We start from the raw sequence: 22,035 nt of genomic DNA, 5'->3' as shown, positions 1-22,035 counted from the left end.
GGTGCGTTCGTTTGGAATAGAATGGACGAATAGCACGGCCCAACGCGTGGCCCCAAACGGACAAATGTCCGGATTCCGTCCGTTTTCGACCCATCCCCGGCCCAAACTTGCGCCGAGTTTGGGGTGAAACGGACATCGTGCGGACGGGCTCGCCGCACGCCCTTGTCCTCCCGTGGCCCGCCTGTCGAGGACACTAGCAGTCCCTTCGCTTCCAACGCCTCCACCCCCTCTCCCCGCCCCGCCCCCCGCCGGCGCCGCCGCTATTCTCTGGCTGCCTCCTCACTGCGCAGGCCATGTCCGTCCATACCAAACCACGTCTCGACATGGCCGCCAACACGCCCGCGCTTTCGCCGTAGTTTTGGCCGTCGTTCGGAGGAGGTTTGGTCGTCGCCGTCGTAGCCGGTGGCAGAGGGGATACGACCGTCGGCGATGTACCACGGCGGCCGCGGCAGCTTCCGACGAGAGCTCCAGAGCGGCCAGTAGCCGGCCGCCTACCACCCCTGTTGCGTCGAGGTGATCATCGCGGCCTCTTTGCCACCACGACCGCAAGGTGTTCGACTCTTTGCCCACAAAGGTATGGACAGCGGAGATGAGTTTTTCTTCCACCACTTCATTTGTTCACCGGACGATTCGTCGTCGGATGATGAAGATCTTGTGGTGGCTGCACTGATCGTTCACGACCACATTCAATGGCAGCTTCCTCGGTACAGGGGTCACTCCCTGACCGTGCTCCCAACCTGAACCGCAACAGGGAGAGAGGCCACGCCCTGCTCTTCAAGCCGGATAAATTCCGTCGCCGTTTTCGAATGGCAAGGCATGTGTTCAATCGTATCCGAGAGGGAGTGGTTGCTCATGACCCATACTTCGAGTGCAAGACGGATGCCCTTGGCAAGCTTGGATTCTCCTCTTACTAGAAATGCACCGCGGCCATCCGCATGCTTACATATGGAATTCCAGGCAATTTGGTGGATGAGTATGTGCGTATGAGTGAGACAACATGTCTGATGTCAATGTACAAGTTCTGCCAGGCTGTGATCGAGGTGTTTGGACCGGAGTACTTGAGGCAGCCAACTGCCGCTGATACAGAGAGATTGTTGGCGACCAACGCAGCTAGAGGCTTTCCAGGCATGCTTGGCAGCATAGATTGTATGCACTGGGAGTGGAAGAACTGTTCATTTGCTTGACAGGGCCAGTACAAGGGGCATGTCAAAGCGTGCACTGTCATATTCGAAGCGGTGGCTTCGCAGGATCTTTGGATATGGCATTCTTTCTTCGGCATGGCAGGTTCTCACAATGATATCAACGTGCTGCAGCATTCTCCAGTCTTCGCAAGGCTTGCAGAAGGCCACTCCCCACCTGTCAACTTTGAGATCAATGGCCACCAGTACAACAAGGGATACTATCTAGCTGATGGTATATATCCTCAGTGGTCAACTTTTGTGAAGACAATCTCGAAACCCCAAGGTGAGAAGAGAAAGAGATTTGCCCAAATGCAAGAGAGTGCTAGAAAGGGTATGAAACGTGCTTTTGGTGTGCTTCAATCCCGGTGGGGTATCGTTCGAAACCCTGCATTGTCATGGGATGAAACGAAGTTTTGGGAGGTGATGACTGCTTGTGTGATCATGCACAACATGATCGTCGAGGACGAGTGTGATGAGAGTATTTTCGACCAAGGATTTGATTATCAAGGTGAAATGTTGAGCCCCTACACCAAGAACCGGCCACATTTAAACAGTTTGTCCAATTCCACTGCGTGACTGGCACACTCATTTGAATCTTCAAAATGACTTGGTTGAGCACGTGTGGGATCACATTGGCAACCAATAGATGTATTGGTTCATTTTATGTTCAGTCAAGACAATTTCGATTTGGTTGTACAACTATTTTATTAGAGACAATTTCAATTGGGTTGTAAAACTATTTTTATTTTCAGACAAATATTTGGAGGTGCAAACTAGTTTTGATATGAAAATATGGGCATTTTTGGCCTTAGCAGATAGGATGGGGCAAACGGATGCAGTCGCGCGCTGGGTGCACGGCCACCGCATCTCAGGACAGGCCCGGACACGACCCCATCGCCCTATCCAAAGAGACAAAATCCGGCCAAACCGAACGTCCATTTGGGGTCTTGCGGTGGAGTTGGCCTTAGGGATGTCAATAGAATCTCTTCGTGTCCTTTTTATGTTTCACAAATGCTGCAAGCAAGCCAAAGGGAGTACATACATACATATATAGGATTTGAGGTATACCCTGTACACTAAGAATCATAGATCACTAAGGCAAAGATAATCAGATCTAGGCTAACTGGTTGATCCCGAAGTTGTAGCACAGCAAGTTGGGAGTACATATGTTCCAACTTCCAAGAAAACAGAAGTAATCCTGCTAGGTTGATCACATGCCTTTTCTTAAACACAGTACATGCGCAAGCGCTTATATATACGCGCATACACTCACCTCGATGAACGCACACACGCATACACTATCCCTATTAGCATCTTTGAGAGACTGAGCCGGCATACCATCTTGAGATTTACAAAGTCATCATATGCGCCTTGTCGTCGACAGAAACGTCTCCTCTCACTGAAAACGCATCGCCGAAAAACCTGGAATAAATTCAGAAATAATGCGAGCACCAAGACTTGAACCCTGGGGGGCTGGGATACCATTGTCCCTCTAACTATCCAACCATAACCCTTGTTGAACACCACCGCTCAACATGTTGTAGCCGTGCCGCTGCTGTCCCTGACTTCAATGGTGATATCATCCCATTCCTGATGTCGTACACACCAGAGTCGAGAAGCAGAAAAGTTCAGGCAGGGATAGTCCACATGAAGTAGATGCAACCCTCGACAAATTTGACAAATTTGACCTGTGGACGAAATTAAATCACAGAATGAACTGCCCGTGAAACTATTTCACGCGGCTGACCTTTTTGTGTGACGCTCAACACGAAGGCGCCACACTACACTGTGCAACGCCTCACAGATAGGCGCTACACGCCTAGCCAGCGTTGCACCTCAGACTGCCTAAAAATTGCTAAGTCATTGTGCAGAGCCTAAGAGCTAGGCGCTGCACTGTATAGTGTGGCGCCTAGCTCTCAGGCGCTGCACTAGTCGTTGCACTACAAAATGATGCAACCACTAGTGCAACGCCTATAAGCTAGGCGCTACACTGTATAGTGTGGCGCCTAGCTCTCAGGCGTTGCACACTGACTTAGTAATTTTCGGATCACACGGGTGTGACGCTGGCCAGGCGTGTAGTGCCTATTTGTGAGGCGTTGCACAGTGTAGTGTGGCGCCTTCGTGTCGGGCGTCACACAAAAAGGTCAGCCGCGTGAAATAGTTTCACGGGCAGTTCATTCTGTGATTTGATTTCGTCCATCGGTTAAATTTGTCAATTTTGCCGCAACCCTCTTGGTATTCACTGCATTCTCCAACGGGCAGGGACTAGGAGCCATGTTGGCCAAGAAAGAGCGCATGGCCGCGCAAATCACCGACCCTTCTCCATTGACCTGAGCTGTTGTGCAAATCTGTCAAAAAGACCTCAAGTATAGCCTGATTTTATCTTCAAACACATCGTCGCTTGCCGAATTAGCCATGGCGTGAAACCACCTAAATCACCCAAAGAGTCAATTATGTTCTGGATGGATGAAGGTCTCGTCCAACTCAAACATCGAAAGCTGGCCAAATCCTCTCAATATGTACAACTTTCCATCAAAGAATGCAAATCCACTCTACGCTGCGTATAATAGTGATCCTTTTTGGCTTGCTTGCAACATTTTTGTGAAACATGAAAATTTCATAGAATTTTTGGAGAATTCGAACGTAGAATTGGATCCAATATGATTTTTTCTCTCTCTAAGGAATCATTTGTACTACTCCTACATTTCATAAAGAACCAAACATCTACTCTAACCTCTTTTTTACAATTCTTTTATTTTTCTATGGCGTCAAGCACTCTTTGGTATCATGTAAGATTTAAGTGGACATGTCACTCCAATTATGTACTTTTCTTGTTCCTGCATTTTGAAATTCCTGCAAATCAAAGAGGCCCTTAATCATCTTTTTTTTCTTCTAAACCTGAGATATTGCCACGGAGGACAAAAGAGGCCCATCAACCACGGGGTGGCCCAACCCTACTCCTTAAGAGTCGTTCGGCAATGTAGGGCGCATTGCCACCTTGTGCACATGGCAAGGACTCTGCTGCCTACTGTCGATGTTGTTTATCAACGGTATCATCCGTAGATGGTCGTGGGGATTAGTATGCGTGGAGATCGAGGTGGGTTAGCACACGAGACAAGATTTAGACAGCTTCGGGCCCCGGGAAAAATCACCCGATAATAGCCCTACGTGTTGTTTGTGGCTAGGTCTTATTTCGTATGCTCATGAGGGAGATGCCGTATGAGCCAGCTCTTCTCTACTTGTGTCTAGTCGTAAAGCTTCTCTCCCCTCTTGGGGCGCCTTTCCCATCATTATATAGGTGGAAGGGGTTGGCTTACATGTAGAGTCCTAGTAGGGTACAAACTAGTCTTATCTTCTATTACAAGTCGGATAGCAGTCCGGGTCCTACTCAAACTGTTTAAATCGGCCTGCTGGGCCACCCTCATGTTGGGCGCGTTCTACCTCCGTGAGGGTACCCGTGTTCCATATCCACAACACCTACATAGCATATGATTCTTGTATTTAGCATGTAAAGAAAAGTAAAACAAAAGACGGATCTCAACTCCTCTTTCCGCCGACAAGACCATCAGACGAGGTAGGAGGGGGTCCAAGGCGCTGCATGGAGGAGACCTTTGGTGGCGGAGGCTAGGGTTGGGAGCAGGAGCCTGGCTAAGTGGCTAGCACTTGTTTTCGTCGTCCTTCACTCTTCATTTTAAAGAGTACTCTTACATTGGAGCTACCGTTTAGACCAAAAACCTGCTTTTGCAATGCGGGAGGTCGTTGGACTTGCCCTTTGCTCTAAGGGCATCTCCAACGCTGACCCGGAAATTTGCTCTGGCATCCATCCATGGATAGGAGGGCCAGTCCACAGACACTGATGCGGGAGCCCACCATCCAATGCTGCCCGCGTACATCTAACTCTCATTTTTTTAAAGTCTGCACATTCAAATAGCCGCGTATATAGTATAAAATAGTTCAGATGTTCAAATGCAGCGCTAGTTCTAATTAAAAAATTTCAAATATTACACTCCAACATTGTTGTCCTCCTTGACTGCCCACGTATGCTCAATCACATCTTGTTGCTCGTGAGTTGCTCGATGCCGAATTTGTTAATGCATTTGAACAAACTCTTCAAATGTGGCCGAATTTTGGTTGGCATGTTCGATAAGATCACCCATGTTCAAATTCAAGACCTGCGGCAGCATCCTCACCCCCATCCTCCATCATGTTGTGCGTGATCACGCAACATGTCATCACCTCTCACAAGGCCTCCGGATCCCATTGTCTAGTAGTTCCACGAACAACTGCAAAACGTGCCTACAGAACTCCAAAAGCCCTCTCAACATCCTTTCTAGCTGCTTCTTGTCTTTTGGCAAAGTGAGACATTTTTTGACCAACTGGGTTAGAGATGGTATTCAAAAAGGTAGCCCAAGGAGGATAGATACCATCAACTAGATAGTAGCCCATGTTGTACTCATGCCCATTGACAGTATAGTGGCAAGGAAGAATTTTTTCCTTCAGTCAACCTAGCAAACAATGGTGATCGCTGCAGCACATTGATGTCATTGTGAGACCTGGGTATGTCAAAGAAAGCGTGCCAAATCCGAAGATCTCGTGGTGCAACTTCTTCAAGAATGATGGTGGGCTTCTTAACATGACCCTGGTATTGTTGGGAAACGTAGTAGAAAACAAAAAAAACGCCCTACGATCACCCAGGAACAATACGAAGATGCATATAAGGTTTGGATCACGATCATTACCGGCTCCGAATGCAGCGGAAGTAGATGAGTCGGCGTAGATCATACTTGAAGTCCCTCGAACCGTAGATGAACGATCCCGCGAACCGCCCACGAACGATCCCTCGAACGGAAGACCGAAAGCACAGCCTCTCTACTTGGTTGCAAGCTACGGTCTTTACGATCCGGCAACGCTTCCCTGTCCAAATTTAATCGTTGCCGGAGAATTAGAGGAAGGAGATTAGAACCACACTGGGCTTCTAATTATGAGTATTAGAGGAACTAGGTCTATCTCTAATTAGATCAACTAGGATCAACTAGAACTAGATGAACTAGAGGAGGCTCTAAAACTTGTGTCGAAAATAGCACCAAAACCTCTAGTGTATATAGGTTGGAGGGATGGAGGGGCTGTCAACATGAGGGGAAGGACTTCCCTTCCCTTGCACCGGCCAAGGGGGGAATGAGGAGTCCTTCCCCCTCCCCAATTCGGCCTCCCCTAGAGGGAAAGGGGGCGCTTGAAGGAAATATGTCCTAGAGGCAATAATAAAGTTGTTATTTTATATTTCCTTATTCATGATAAAAGTTTATTATTCATGCTAGAATTGTATTGATCGGAAATTTAAATACATGTGTGAATACATAAACAAATACTACGTCCCTGGTAAGCCTCTACTAGACTAGCTCGTTGATCAAAGATGGTTAAGGTTTCCTAACCATAGACATGCGTTGACATTTGATAACAAGATCACATCATTAGGAGAATGATGTGATGGACAAGATCCACCCGTTAGCTTAGCATAATGATCATTCAGTTTATTGCTATTGCTTTCTTCATGTCAAATACATATTCCTTTGACTATGAGATTATGCAACTCTCGGTGTCGGATCACGGGTTCCGGCAAAACCCTCAAGGTTCGAACACTGGGGTGTGCATGAAGATCTCTCCTCTCCCAAGCTCTCGCAGTCCACGATCTAGCGGACTAACTCACCGAACCCAAAGAACACAGAAACACAAGATTTATACTGGTTCGGGCCACCGATGTGGTGTAATACCCTACTCCAGTGTGTGTGGTGGATTGCCTCTTGGGCTGGGGATGAACAGTACAAGGGGAAGAACAGCCTCCTGAGGTGAGGTGTTCTTGTGCTAGTGAGTGATAGGATGGAATGGATCCGAACCAAAATGAGATGCTTCCTATGGTGGTGGCTAGTTCTATTTATAGAGGCCTGGGTCCTCTTCCCAAATATTGAGCGGGAAGGGATCCCACAACGGCCAAGTTTGAAGGGGGACAGCTAGTACAGCTTATCCTGACTAAAGGTGGTCTTCGCCTGCCAAAGGCTCTGGTGGTGACGCCGTCTTGGGCTCCACGGCGACCTCCGTCCTGCCGTCCTGCTGGTCTTGGTCTCGTTGCACCGATATGGAAACCTTTGCCTGATGCCTCGGGACTCCACGCCTGCGCTTGCCTCTTTAGCACCAAAGAGGAAACAAGGACACTGCACGAGCGGGGCGCCCGCCTGGCGCCCGCCTGGTGTGGTCGTCATGGCTTGTGTCACTGGATCCTCGCGAGGTTCACCTTGCCTTGATCTCTCCGCCCCTCGCGAGCCAGCCTGGTGAGGCCGCTCCTGAGGAGGTCTTGTGTCATCGGCCTCGCTAGACTTGGCCCCTCGCGAGGGTCTTGAGTGCTTGTTGGTGAAGACGGGCCATACGGGCTCGCTGGTAGAGCCACGCCGTGGGCCACAGGCAGGCAAGTCTGGGGACCCCCGTTCCCAGAACGCCGACAGTAGCCCTCGGGCCCAAGGTGCGCTCGGGCTTGGCTTCGAGGCGAAGCAAAAGGGCAAGCACGAAGCACCGCGGGCCCCAACAGCCTGCGGCCTTGGTCGACGCGTGGCGATTGATTGGACATGGGCGTCTCTGCTTCCCCACGCTGCCTCGGCAACTGCCCGACTGACAAAAGGCTGGCACGGGCAACACTTGCCTTCATTGCTTTCCTTCGCCTTGCTCCAGATCCCTTTTCTTGCTCCTCGCTTCTGAAATCTCCAGATCTGCTTTAATACCCTTCCAAGCTTTCGACCAATGGCTCCCCGCAAGGTCAAGCCCGTCTCGTCGCCGGCATGGTACGAGCCGGCTTTGGATGCGCCCAACGTCTCGGAGAAGAACCTCGCCGCCACGCGCCTTCTGACGGCGGGGGAGAGCAACGAGAGGGGGAAGACCGAGCTCTGGGTTGGCTCCGCCGTGCCGGAGGCCTCGAACAACACCTTCTACCCCTTCTTCATGAGCAGCATAGTCGCAGGCTTGGTTCCCCCTTTCTCTGACTTCTTCTATGCCATCCTCAGCCATTACAGGTTACAGACCCTTCACCTCCATCCCAACTCCATCCTTCTCTTGTCGATCTTCGCCTTCTACTGCGAGGCGTATGTCGGCGTGATGCCGTCTGTGGCTCTGCTGCGCCACTTCTTCTTCCTTCACATCAATGAGGGCCGTGCCTCCGGGTGCGCCAACTTCATCGCGGCCGGCAAGGCCAACGTGATCTCAAAGGCCGGGAAGAAGGCCGACAGCTTCAGGAGCAAGTGGGTCATGATGGATGCCAAGTGCGTCCACCCTCACTTGAGGTTGCCGATGGAGATGCCCCAATCTGACATGGGGTGGACTCGCCTGAAGCTCACTGACGACCGGGCGGCGCCGGTGCTGGAGAAGATGAACGCCGACCTGAAGCCGGGCAACGCAAAGGCGGTGAAGCTGACGGGGGCCATGCTCCCGAGGGAGTTTCTCATGTTGCGGGTGGCTCCACTTCAGGCGTGCTCGCGCCCCTTGTGGACGCTCGAGGGTGAGGAAGACAAGCTTCGCCTGAGTCCAGCATCCTTGTCTGACGAAGAGCTGGCTATAGTTCTCCGCCTCTTGGTCGGGGACGACCAAGAGTATCCGCCAAGTGCTATCGTTCCCTTGTTCGGTCGCAAGGACGGGGCGCAGGTCGCGGCCGCCATGCCCACCTTCGGTGAGCGCGGCCTGGTGCCGCCGGCGCCCCTTGTGGCTCCGGAGGCGACGACGCAGGTGGTTGTGTCTTCCAGCGAGTCCCGCAAGGGAGAAGAAGAAGAGGAAGACGAGGAGCGCGACTCGAAAGCGACCCTTGAGGGGACGGGGGAGACCTCCCCCTTGAGCAAGGCTGATATCCTCCGCACCCTTCCTGACGACGACGAGGCCGACGTCCCCCTGGAGAACGAGGATCCGCCCGCGATCCCGACGAGGGGCAGGTCGGCACTGCTCTCCCGAGATGCTGCTTCTGCTCAGACGCCGCCTGGAGCCGCTTCCGGCCCATCCGCCGCTCCTTCTGCCCCTGGAGCCCGTGCACCCGTGCCCCACGCTGCGAGGCTCTCAGGCTTCAAGCCTAGCAAGAGGAGGGTGGAGTACGTCGCGATGGACCAGTAAGTGTTCGTGCTCCATCTTGTTCTTGATTATGCCGTTGATCCTTGACATTCACCATTGACTGGCTAGGCCGCCGCCTGGGGCGAAGAAGAGGAAGGAGGATACGACGACACCGCCCGGGGCCGATCCATTCGCGACGGCCGCACCTCTCTCCGTGGGGAAGGGGAGCGATGGTGCTCATGCCTCCCCGGCCCGGTCGTCCCCGCGAGGCCCGAAAACGCACCCTCATGAGGAATCAGCCCCCGTGGCCTCCCTGGCTCCGGAGGCGCTGATTCCCGGCGCGGCTGCTGAGGTACCCAAAGCTCAGGAGCCCCCAGTCTCCCAAGCCATGGTGACATTGTCGCCTCTTCCTCCTCCTGCTGCACCGCTGGTTCCAGGTCCTTCTGCCTCCCCTGACATCCTGGAGCATGCCCTTTCTGAGATGACCCAGCTGCGAGAAGATCTTCAGGGCACCGAACCCCACCTGGTGGCTGGACGGCCGGAGCTGGTCTCTGGCTGGCTTCATTCTGACGTGCTTGTTCGGGTGGCACTGAACCAAGCCGCGGCGATCTCCGAGGGGGAGAAGCAAGCTGCCGCCTAGGCGGCAGCTACTCGCGAGGTGGCGCTGAAGGATGCCGAGGCTGCCCAGGGTCGCTGTCGGGTGCTGGAGGCCGAGCTGAAGACCCTGCGCAATGCGCGTGCGGAAGAAGCTCATGGTCGCAAGGCGGAGGAGGAGAAGATGAAGGCCTGGGAGGACGCCATCAAGGGTCGCGACGCCGAGCTGAAGCAGTCAGCGAAAGTGCAGGCTGCTGAGCGCAGCCGGCTGGAGGAGCTGGAACGGAAGATGAAGGCGGAGAAGGCCGAACTTGACGCCAAGGCAAAGGTCCTGGTCGAAGACCGCGCGGCCTTCGCGCTCCTCGAGGAGAGGTCTCACGTGGCACTGAAGGCACTCTATGAGAGGGGCCTGGAGAAGCCGCTGACCGCCGACGAGGATGGCCCCGCCCAGCTGCTCCCTTACTTGGTCGAGGCGCTTGAGGAAGTCGTGAGCGGCATTGGCCCCATGGCGGAGGAAGAAGCTCGCGTCCTTTCTTCAGCTGCGCTGACGCGCGTCTTTAGCCACCTCCATCTTCGCGATCCTACGCCTGTCTTAACGAGCTGCTAGAGCCTATGGACGACGAGCACTGCGCAGCCGCTGCCGCTGCCGTGAAGGGTCAGGTGGTGGCCCTCCTGAAGAAGTTCAACGCCTTTGCTCCTGCGCTTTCGACCGGCTGTGCTACTAATCCTGCAACCCTGGTCGGTAGTACAGGTGAAGGCGACGCCACAAAGGAAGGAGCACCTCTTGCGAGCGCCAGCGGTGTCCAGGGATGACTTGCTTGCGGCTCTTTTCCTGTTTAAATTCATGCAACATGTACCGTGCCTCGTGGAGGCGTTTAAACTTGTGCTTGATACTTGGAGAACAATATGTCTTGTAATATTTGCTTTGAGATTTTGCGATTTCCTTCATGTTATGCTTTACGTTCTATGTCGGCAGGGCCCGACCCCGCGCGTACCCCAGCCGCCGCTGACTCGACCGGAAACCAGGACGAGACCAGGGGTGAGGGGCTACGTGGCCAGTTAGGCTCCTGAGTCGTGATGCTTAGGAGTCCCCCTTGACATGCAAACAGGTTACAGGAAGGAAATGCGGGAACAGGCCTTAGTGTTTTGCGTCGGCAGGGCCCAACCCCGCTCATACCTCAGCCGCCGCTGACTCGACCGGAGACTAGGACGAGACCAGGGAGTGAGGGGCTACGTGGCCAGTTAGGCTCCTGAGTCGCGATGCTCAGGAGTCCCCCTTGACGCTCAAATGACCTTTGGGAAGAAGAGGCAAGAGCAGGCCTTGGCATTTTGCATCGGCAGGGCCCGGCCCCGTGCATACCTCAGCCGCCGCTGACTCGACCGGAGACTAGGACGAGACCAGGGAGTGAGGGGCTACGTGGCCAGTTAGGCTCTTGAGTCGCGATGCTCAGGAGTCCCCCTTGACGCTCAAATGACCTTTGGGAAGAAGAGGCAAGAGCAGGCCTTGGCATTTTGCGTCGGCAGGGCCCGACCCCGCGCATACCTCAGCCGCCGCTGACTCGACTGGAGACCAGGACGACACTAGAGAGTGAGGGGCTATGTGACCAGTTAGGCCCTTGGGTCGCGATGCCCAAGGGTCCCCCTTGACGTACGAACAGACCTCATACATTTGTCCTCGCCGAGGCTCGGCTCGGGAGGGGCGCGCGATGACCAGGTCTGGGGGACCTGGCTGGGTGGCATACGCTTGGGCGTGACCCAAGCGCAGCCCCCGTGCCCAGCCCCCTCGCATGACTCTCCCGAGGGGAGGTGTTGCAATGAGGCCGGACACTGAGCTCAAGGGCTCCCTGAGGTTGATACGGCCGTGGGGCCGCCCTCAGTTGTTTATCACCAGCGCGGAGCATAGCGCATCCATACTTGCACGGGCATAGCCGCTCCTCAGCAGTGTCGACGGCCAGCGTGGAGCATGGTGCTTCCACTGGTACATGGGAGGGGACTCCCTACTGCGGAGAGCCCCCGGGGCGTGTACAGCCCCGCCCTGACACGTGGCTTGCACGGCAGGGCTAGACGAGGTGTGTCTGGGCACTCGTGTGCTAGCGTGGGACTCATGAGGCCCTACCTCAAGGCGGGTTGCGCCTGGTCTTGGTTCTTGATGGCTGTGGTGGTCCTGCGACATGGTTAGACAACCTGCGCAGAACGAATCTCCCGAGATTATCTCATGAAAAAGCCAAGCACCAACGACCCCAGGAGGTGACGTGAACGGGACTGGCCCACCAGACAGAGCTCAGCCGTTGGATTTATCGACGCTGCAGGGACGGGCCCGAGCACAGACGCCGTGCCTAGCCTTCTTATGCGAAGGGTCCCGAAGAAAGACGATCGGTGCACGGCTCCCATGGTGGGTGACAGTCAAGCAGGTGATAATCATAGATAGATCATGCATGAGAAGCGAAATAGCTTAGGTAAATGCGAAAATGATACATGCCACTGGGTAGGACCCGAGCGGCTTAGGGATGATGCAGCCCGAGGGGCGCCCCTAGCAAGGCAAGCTAAAGACAGAAGGATACAGGCCGCAGGGACGGACCCACGCAGCCTGGGAATGATGCAGCCCGAGGGGCGCTCCCAGCTAAATGAACTTGGAGAATGTCACCTGGTTTAGCCGCTGAAGAGATGTTGGTGTAGCTGAAGGCGCGTGATGGAGTCGCCCCTCACGAGCCACCGGGGCCCTGAGCCTCGGGAGGCCCTGGGAGTCCAGGCAGTTCCTTGAGGACCGTCTCCATCTCCGCCAGGACCGCATGATGCTTGGCCTCATGAGCCGCCAAAATGCTCTGCAGGTTGCGCTGGAAGGCGGACGCCACGCTCGGCGGGCCAAAAGGCATGCGAAGGTAGCTGTGAGGTGGGCCCTCGCAGCATCCCACGCGCGAAGGCCAGAAGTGCTCCTGAGATGCGGCCCAGTTGAGCCCTGGGATGTCTACGCAAACGCGCAGCCCACCATCCTCTCCTGGGTGGGGGGCCGCGCGAGGTGGGCGGCGATCGCCGCGCATGGCCCTTGCATTTTCCAGCTCCTGAATGGCCTGGTGGACGAACTCCTGAGCGCCGCGTGTTTCTTCCTTGATGCCTTCCTGAGGGAAACGTGCCGCATAGCACGCCTCCACGTGGTGCCCGAGCGCCTCCCTCATGACGTTGGCGAGGTCAGAGGCCCTCCAGAAGAGAGCCCTGAGCGCTGCCCGAGGATGGCGCCCGGCGAGCTTTCCTATGCACGGGAGGGAGGCGCCCCACCTGAGGGCGCTAGTCTTGAGGTGGTGCTGCTGGTGGTGTCGCCCTCCTGAGGACCTGCATGGAGCAGCTGCTTCTTCTTCTTGGGGATGGCCTCAGGAGGGTACATGATTCCTTCGTTGTCGGGGTCTTCAATTGCTGCGGCTTGGAAGGCACGCTCAAGGGAACACACCGCATCTCTTTCTTCGCAGGGGACCGTGATGATCCCGCCGCTCCCGGGCATCTTGAGGACGTTGTAGACGTGATGCGTGACCGCCATGAACTTGGCCAATGCTGGGTACCTGAGGATGGCATTGTACGGTAGGCGGATATGGGCGACGTTGAAGTCGATGAGCCCGGTGCGGTAGTTCTTGCGTTCTCCAAAGGTGACAGGAAGGCGGACCTACCCTATCGGGGTGGTGGAGCCATCAGTTACTCCTGAGAAGGGCTTGGTAGGCTGCATCTGTTGATACGGCACTTGGAGGCTGTCGAATGTCTTGACGGACAGGACATTGAGTCCTGCTCCACCGTCGATGAGGGTCTTGGTGACTTGAATGTTGCTGATGACGGGCGAACAGAGTATCGAGAGGGCGCCGGCAGTTGCCGCGCACTTGAGCTGGTCAGCTGAGCTGAAGGTGATGGCACACTTGGACCACCTGAGCGGGTGCGTGGCCTCGAGCTTGGGAAGAGCCGCGTTCACCTCACGAGCAAACTGCTTGAAGAGGCGCGGGGAGGCTGGGGCCTGCGCACCGCCCAAGATGCAGGCGATGGCGCGAGGTTCCTGAAAGCCCCCGGCCCCCTCGTCCTGGTGGTAGTCGTCATTCCTCCTTGGTGGTGGTGGCAGCGGAGGAAGGCCAGCGTTGCCCTGAGGGCGATCCTCGCGAGGCTGATCCCTCCAGTTGCCTTCACGAGGCTGGTCCAGCCAGTGGTCCTCACGAGGTCGGTCGCGCCATTCCTGGCGAGGGCCGCGGTCGTCCCGGCATCCTCCACCTCGTCCTCCTCCTCGGCCGAAGCCCCGGTCGTTGCGCTCGGGGCGTACCGAAGCGTCCATCTCGAATGGCTCTGAGCTCTTGACAGTCGTTGGTGTTGTGGTTGTGCACGTTGTGGAAGGCGCAAAATGGTCGGCTGCTCTTGGACGACTCAGGAAGGTCCAGGCCGCGCTTCATATCCGGCTCCGCTGCGAGTACGGCTACTCCCTTGCGTTTCACGTCCTTGGCCTTGGCTTTCTTGTCTTCTGGATCTACCGTCGCGAGCTCGACGAGGGAGAGACGCCCCTCCTCGGCTCTCGCGCACTTGGTTACTAGGTTGAACAGCTCCAAGGCCGTGCACAAGTCTTCATGGATAGCGAGCTTCTCCTTCATCTTGACATCGTGAACGCCATCAGAGGATGTAGAGATGATGGCCTCGTCCGTCACCTTGGGGATCTTGAGGCGGGCGCAGTTGAAGCGCTGAATGTACTTCTGCAGGGTCTCTCCGGGCTGCTGCTTGATGCGGCGCAGGTCACCCGTGGCCGGCGGGCGGTCGCGAGTGCCCTGGAAGTTGGCGACGAAGCGATCACGCATCTCACCCCAGGAGGAGATGGATCCCGCGGGCAGGTTCAGGAGCCAAGAGCGTGCGCCGTCCTTGAGAGGCATGGGAAACCAGTTCGCCATGACTTTCTCGTTGCTGTTGGCCGCCTCGATGCTCAGCTCGTAGAGCTGCAAGAACTCTGCAGGGTCGGGGGTGCCGTCGTAGCGAGGAGGCAGGTCTGGTTTGAACTTGCCTGGCCAAACGACGTTGCACAGCACCGGAGTGAAGGCGCGGCAGCCTGCTGTCGCCACCGGGGCCCATCGTGGGAGCGGAGCTATATCTTGGTGACCTCGTGCCGCCACGGCAAGCGGCGCATGGCCCTGCCGCGGCAAGCGATCCTGACGTGGCGGTGCTGGGAGCGGTGGAGCGTTCTCTTGCGGTCGAGGAACTTCTTGGCAGCTTCTTTCTTCACGCGCGGGCGCCTGGCACGGTGGGTCACGCCGCGGGGCCGCGTGTCTTGGCGCCAGGACGCCGTCTTGGTGCGGGGGAGGTGGAGGCGCTTCGTGAGCTACGTCGCCCGTAGCTGGTGGGGGACGAGGCAGCGAGAGGGACGGTACGGGGGAGCCCCCAGCGGCGCTGACGAGCTCGGCGATGCGGTCGAGCCAGTCCTCGTAGAGGTCATCGACCGGGTGGTAACGCAGGAGCTCGCGCGCCATGAGCAGCGCGGCCTGCGCGTCCGTGGGAGCGCGACGAGCGTGAGACGACAAGCCGGCTGGAGTCAGCGACGGAGTGGCGGTGCGGCCGTCCTGTTGGGAATCGTAGCATAATTTAAAATTTTCCTACGCTCACCAAGATGCATCTATGGAGTCTACTAGCAACGAGGGGAAAGGAGTGCATCTACATACCCTTGTAGATCGCAAGCGGAAGCGTTCCAATGAACGTGGATGACGGAGTCGTACTCGTCGTGATCCAAATCACCGATGACCGAGTGCCGAACGGACGGCACCTCCGCGTTCAACACACGTACGGTGCAGTGACGTCTCCTCCTTCTTGATCCAGCAAGGGGGGAGGAGAGGTTGATGGAGATCCAACAGCACGACGGCGTGGTGGTGGATGTAGCGGGTCTCCGGCAGGGCTTCGCCAAGCTTCTGCGAGAGAGAGAGAGAGAGGTGTTGCAGGGGGGAGGGAGGCGCCCAAGGCTGTAGGTTGCTGCCCTCCCTCCCCCCTTTATATAGGCCCCCTTGGGAGGGGGGCCGGCCAAAACCCATCTAGGGTTGGGGGGCGGCGGCCAAGGGGTGGAAAGGGGTGCCTTGCCCCCCAAGGCAAGGGGGAAGCTCCCCCCTTAGGGTTCCCAACCCTAGGCGCATGGGGGGAGGCCCAAGGGGGGCGCCCCAGCCCACTAAGGGCTGGTTCCCTTCCACTTTCAGCCCACGGGGCCCTCCGGGACAGGTGGCCCCACCCGGTGGACCCCCGGGACCCTTCCGGTGGTCCCGGTACAATACCGGTAACCCCCGAAACTTTCCCGGTGGCCGAAACTTGACTTCCTATATATAATTCTTCACCTCCGGACCATTCCGGAACCTCTCGTGACGTCCGGGATCTCATCCGGGACTCCGAACAACTTTCGGGTTTCCGCATACATATATCTCTACAACCCTAGCGTCACCGGACCTTAAGTGTGTAGACCCTACGGGTTCGGGAGACATGCAGACATGACCGAGACGCCTCTCCGGTCAATAACCAATAGCGGGATCTGGATACCCATGTTGGCTCCCACATGTTCCACGATGATCTCATCGGATGAACCACGGTGTCGAGGATTCAATCAATCCGTATGCAATTCCCTTTGTCCATCGGTATGTTACTTGCCCGAGATTCGATCGTCGGTATCCCAATACCTTGTTCAATCTCGTTACCGGCAAGTCTCTTTACTCGTACCGCAATGCATGATCCCGTGACTAACGCCTTAGTCACATTGAGCTCATTATGATGATGCATTACCGAGTGGGCCCAGAGATACCTCTCCGTCACACGGAGTGACAAATCCCAGTCTCGATCCGTGCCAACCCAACAGACACTTTCGGAGATACCCGTAGTGCACCTTTATAGTCACCCAGTTACGTTGTGACGTTTGGCACACCCAAAGCACTCCTACGGTATCCGGGAGTTGCACGATCTCATGGTCTAAGGAAAAGATACTTGACATTGGAAAAGCTCTAGCAAACGAAACTACACGACCTTTTATGCTATGCTTAGGATTGGGTCTTGTCCATCACATCATTCTCCTAATGATGTGATCCCGTTATCAATGACATCCAATGTCCATAGTCAGGAAACCATGACTATCTGTTGATCAACGAGCTAGTCAACTAGAGGCTTACTAGGGACACTTTGTGGTCTATGTATTCACACATGTATTACGATTTCCGGACAATACAATTATAGCATGAACAATAGACAATTACCATGAACAAAGAAATATAATAATAACCATTTATTATTGCCTCTAGGGCATATTTCCAACAGTCTCCCACTTGCACTAGAGTCAATAATCTAGTTACATTGTGATGAATCGAACACCCATTGCGTCCTGGTGTTGATCATGTTTTGCCCTAGGGAGAGGTTTAGTCAACGGATCTGCTACATTCAGGTCCGTGTGTACTTTACAAATATCTATGTCTCCATTTTGAACACTTTCACGAATGGAGTTGAAGCGACGCTTGATATGCCTGGTCTTCCTGTGAAACCTGGGCTCCTTCGCAAGGGCAATAGCTCCAGTGTTGTCACAGAAGAGAGTCATTGGGCCCGACGCATTGGGAATCACCCCTAGGTCGGTAATGAACTCCTTCATCCAGACTGCTTCCTGTGCTACCTCCGAGGCTGCCATGTACTCCGCTTCACATGTAGATCCCGCCACGACGCTTTGCTTGCAACTGCACCAGCTTACTGCTCCTCCATTCAAAATATACACGTATCCGGTCTGTGACTTCGAGTCATCCAGATCTGTGTCGAAGCTAGCGTCAACGTAACCCTTTAAGACGAGCTCTTCGTCACCTCCATAAACGAGAAACATATCCTTAGTCCTCTTTAGGTACTTCAGGATATTCTTGACCGCTGTCCAGTGTTCCTTGCCGGGATTACTTTGGTACCTTCCTACCAAACTTACGGCAAGGTTTACATCAGGTCTGGTACACAGCATGGCATACATAATAGACCCTATGGCCGAGGCATAGGGGATGACACTCATCTCTTCTATATCTTCTGCCGTGGTCGGGCATTGAGCCGTGTTCAATTGCACACCTTGCAATACAGGCAAGAACCCCTTCTTGGACTGATCCATACCGAACTTCTTCAATATCTTGTCAAGGTATGTACTCTGTGAAAGACCAATGAGGCGTCTTGATCTATCTCTATAGATTTTGATGCCTAATATATAAGCAGCTTCTCCAAGGTCCTTCATTGAAAAACACTTATTCAAATAGGCCTTTATACTTTCCAAGAATTCTATATCATTTCCCATCAATAATATGTCATCCACATATAATATGAGAAATGCTACAGAGCTCCCACTCTGTTTCTTGTAAACACAGGCTTCTCCATAAGTCTGTGTAAACCCAAACGCTTTGATCATCTCATCAAAGCGAATGTTCCAACTCCGAGATGCTTGCACCAGCCCATAGATTGAGCGCTGGAGCTTGCACACTTTGTTAGCATTCTTAGGATCGACAAAACCTTCCGGCTGCATCATATACAACTCTTCCTTAAGGATGCCATTAAGGAATGCCGTTTTGACGTCCATCTGCCATATCTCATAATCATAGTATGCGGCAATTGCTAACATGATTCGGACGGACTTCAGCTTCGCTACGGGTGAGAAAGTCTCATCGTAGTCAACCCCTTGAACTTGTCGATAACCCTTAGCGACAAGTCGAGCTTTGTAGATGGTCACATTACCATCCGCGTCCGTCTTCTTCTTAAAGATCCATTTGTTTTCTATGGCTCGCCGCTCATCGGGCAAGTCAGTCAAAGTCCATACTTTGTTTTCATACATGGATTCTATCTCGGATTTCATGGCTTCTAGCCATTTGTCGGAATCCGGGCCCGCCATCGCTTCTTCATAGTTCGAAGGTTCACCGTTGTCTAACAACATGATTTCCAGGACAGGGTTGCCGTACCACTCTGGTGCGGAACGTGTCCTTGTGGACCTACGAAGTTCAGTAACTTGATCCGAAGCTTCATGATCATCATCATTAACTTCCTCCCCAGTCGGTGTAGGCACCACAGGAACATTTTCCCGTGCTGCGCTACTTTCCGGTTCGGAAGGGGTGACTATCACCTCATCAAGTTCCACTTTCCTCCCACTCAATTCTTTCGAGAGAAACTCCTTCTCCAGAAAGGACCCGTTCTTGGCAACCAAGATCTTGCCTTCGGATCTGAGGTAGAAGGTATACCCAATAGTTTCCTTAGGGTATCCTATGAAGACGCATTTTTCCGATTTGGGTTCGAGCTTTTCAGGTTGAAGTTTCTTGACATAAGCATCGCATCCCCAAACTTTTAGAAACGACAGCTTAGGTTTCTTCCCAAACCATAATTCATACGGTGTCGTCTCAACGGATTTCGACGGAGGCCTATTTAAAGTGAATGTGGCAGTCTCTAAAGCATAACCCCAAAATGAGAGCGGTAAATCGGTAAGAGACATCATAGATCGCACCATATCCAATAGAGTGCGATTACGACGTTCGGACACACCATTTCTCTGAGGTGTTCCAGGCGGCGTGAGTTGTGAAACTATTCCACATTTCCTTAAGTGTGCACCAAACTCGTGACTTAAATATTCTCCACCACGATCTGATCGTAGGAATTTTATTCTCCTGTCACGTTGATTCTCAACCTCACTCTGAAATTCTTTGAACTTTTCAAAGGTTTCACACTTGTGTTTCATCAGGTAGACATATCCATATCTACTTAAATCATCAGTGAGAGTGAGAACATAACGATATCCTCCGCGAGCCTCAACACTCATTGGACCACACACATCGGTATGTATGATTTCCAATAAGTTGGTTGCTCGCTCCATTGTTCCGGAGAATGGAGTCTTGGTCATCTTACCCATGAGGCATGGTTCGCACGTGTCAAATGATTCGTAATCAAGAGACTCCAAAAGTCCATCTGCATGGAGCTTCTTCATGCGCTTGACACCAATGTGACCAAGGCGGCAGTGCCACAAGTATGTGGGACTATCGTTATCAACTTTACATCTTTTGGTATTCACACTATGAACATGTGTAACATCACGTTCGAGATTCATCAAAAATAAACCATTGACCAGCGGGGCATGACCATAAAACATATCTCTCAAATAAATAGAACAACCATTATTCTCGGATTTAAATGAGTAGCCATCTCGAATTAAACGAGATCCAGATACAATGTTCATGCTCAAAGCTGGCACTAAATAACAATTATTGAGGTTTAAAACTAATCCCGTGGGTAGATGCAGAGGTAGCGTGCCGACGGCGATCACATCGACCTTGGAACCATTCCCGACGCGCATCGTCACCTCGTCCTTTGCCAGTCTTAGTTTATTCCGTAGTTCCTGCTTTGAGTTACAAATATGAGCAACCGCACCGGTATCAAATACCCAGGAGCTACTACGAGTACTGGTAAGGTACACATCAATTACTTGTATATCACATATACCTTGGGTGTTGCCGGCCTTCTTCTTGTCCGCTAAATATTTAGGGCAGTTCCGCTTCCAGTGACCACTTCCCTTGCAATAAAAGCACTCAGGCCCGGGCTTGGGTCCATTCTTTGACTTCTTCCCAGTAACTGGTTTACCGGGCGCGGCAACTCCCTTGCCGTCCTTCTTGAAGTTCTTCTTACCCTTGCCCTTCTTGAACTTGGTGGTTTTATTCACCATCAACACTTGATGTTCTTTTCTGATCTCCCCTTCCGCTGATTTCAGCATTGAATATACCTCGGCAATGGTCTTTTCCATCCCCTACATATTGTAGTTCATCACAAAGCTCTTGTAGCTTGGTGGAAGCGACTGGAGGATTCTGTCAATGACCGCGTCATCCGGGAGATTAACTCCCAGCTGAGACAAGCGGTTGTGCAACCCAGACATTCTGAGTATGTGCTCACTAACAGAACTGTTCTCCTCCATTTTACAGCTGAAGAACTTGTCGGAGACATCATATCTCTCGACCCGGACATGAGCTTGAAAAACCAGTTTCAGCTCCTCGAACATCTCATATGCTCCATGTTTCTCAAAACGCTTTTGGAGACCCGGTTCTAAGCTGTAAAGCATGCCGCACTGAATGAGGGAGTAATCATCAGCACGTGATTGCCAAGCGTTCATAACGTCTTGGTTCTGTGGGGTTGGTGCATCACCTAGCGGTGCTTCTAAGACATAATCTTTCTTGGCTACTATGAGGATGAGCCTCAGGTTCCGGACCCAGTCCGTATAGTTGCTGCCATCATCTTTCAGCTTGGTTTTCTCTAGGAACGCATTGAAATTGAGGACAACGTTGGCCATTTGATCTACAAGACATAGTGTAAAGATTTTAGACTAAGTTCATGATAATTGAGTTCATCTAATCAAATTATTTAATGAACTCCCACTCAGATAGACATCCCTCTCGTCATCTAAGTGGAACATGATCCGAGCTTAACTAGGCCGTGTCCGATCATCACGTGAGACGGACTAGTCAAGATCGGTGAACATCTCCATGTTGATCGTATCTTCTATACGACTCATGCTCGACCTTTCGGTCCTCCGTGTTCCGAGGCCATGTCTGTACATGCTAGGCTTGTCAAGTCAACCTAAGTGTATTGCGTGTGTTCCGAGGCCATGTCTGTACATGCTAGGCTCGTCAACACCCGTTGTATTCGAACGTTAGAATCTATCACACCCGATCATCACGTGGTGCTTCGAAACAACGAACCTTCGCAACGGTGCACAGTTAGGGTGAACACTTTCTTGAAATTATTATAAGGGATCATCCTACTTGCTACCGTCGTTCTAAGCAAATAAGATGCAAAAACATGATAAACATCACATGCAATCAAATAGTGACATGATATGGCCACTATCATCATGCTCCTTTGATCTCCATCTTCGGGGCACCATGATCATCTTTGTCACCGGCATGACACCATGATCTCCATCATCATGATCTCCATCATTGTGTCTTCATGAAGTTGTCGCGCCAACGATTACTTCTACTTCTATGGCTAACCCGTTTAGCAACAAAGTAAAGTAATTTACATGGCGTTATTCAATGACACGCAGGTCATGCAAAATAATAAAGACAACTCCTATGGCTCCTGCCGGTTGTCATACTCATCGACATGCAAGTCGTGATTCCTATTACAAGAATATGATCAATCTCATACATCACATATATCATTCATCACATCTTCTGGC

Source organism: Triticum aestivum, chromosome 7D (genome assembly GCF_018294505.1).
Source record: "Triticum aestivum cultivar Chinese Spring chromosome 7D, IWGSC CS RefSeq v2.1, whole genome shotgun sequence".
NCBI lineage: Eukaryota > Viridiplantae > Streptophyta > Magnoliopsida > Poales > Poaceae > Triticum > Triticum aestivum.
The sequence above is the reverse complement of the archived record's forward strand: the minus strand, read 5'-3'. Positions refer to the sequence as shown.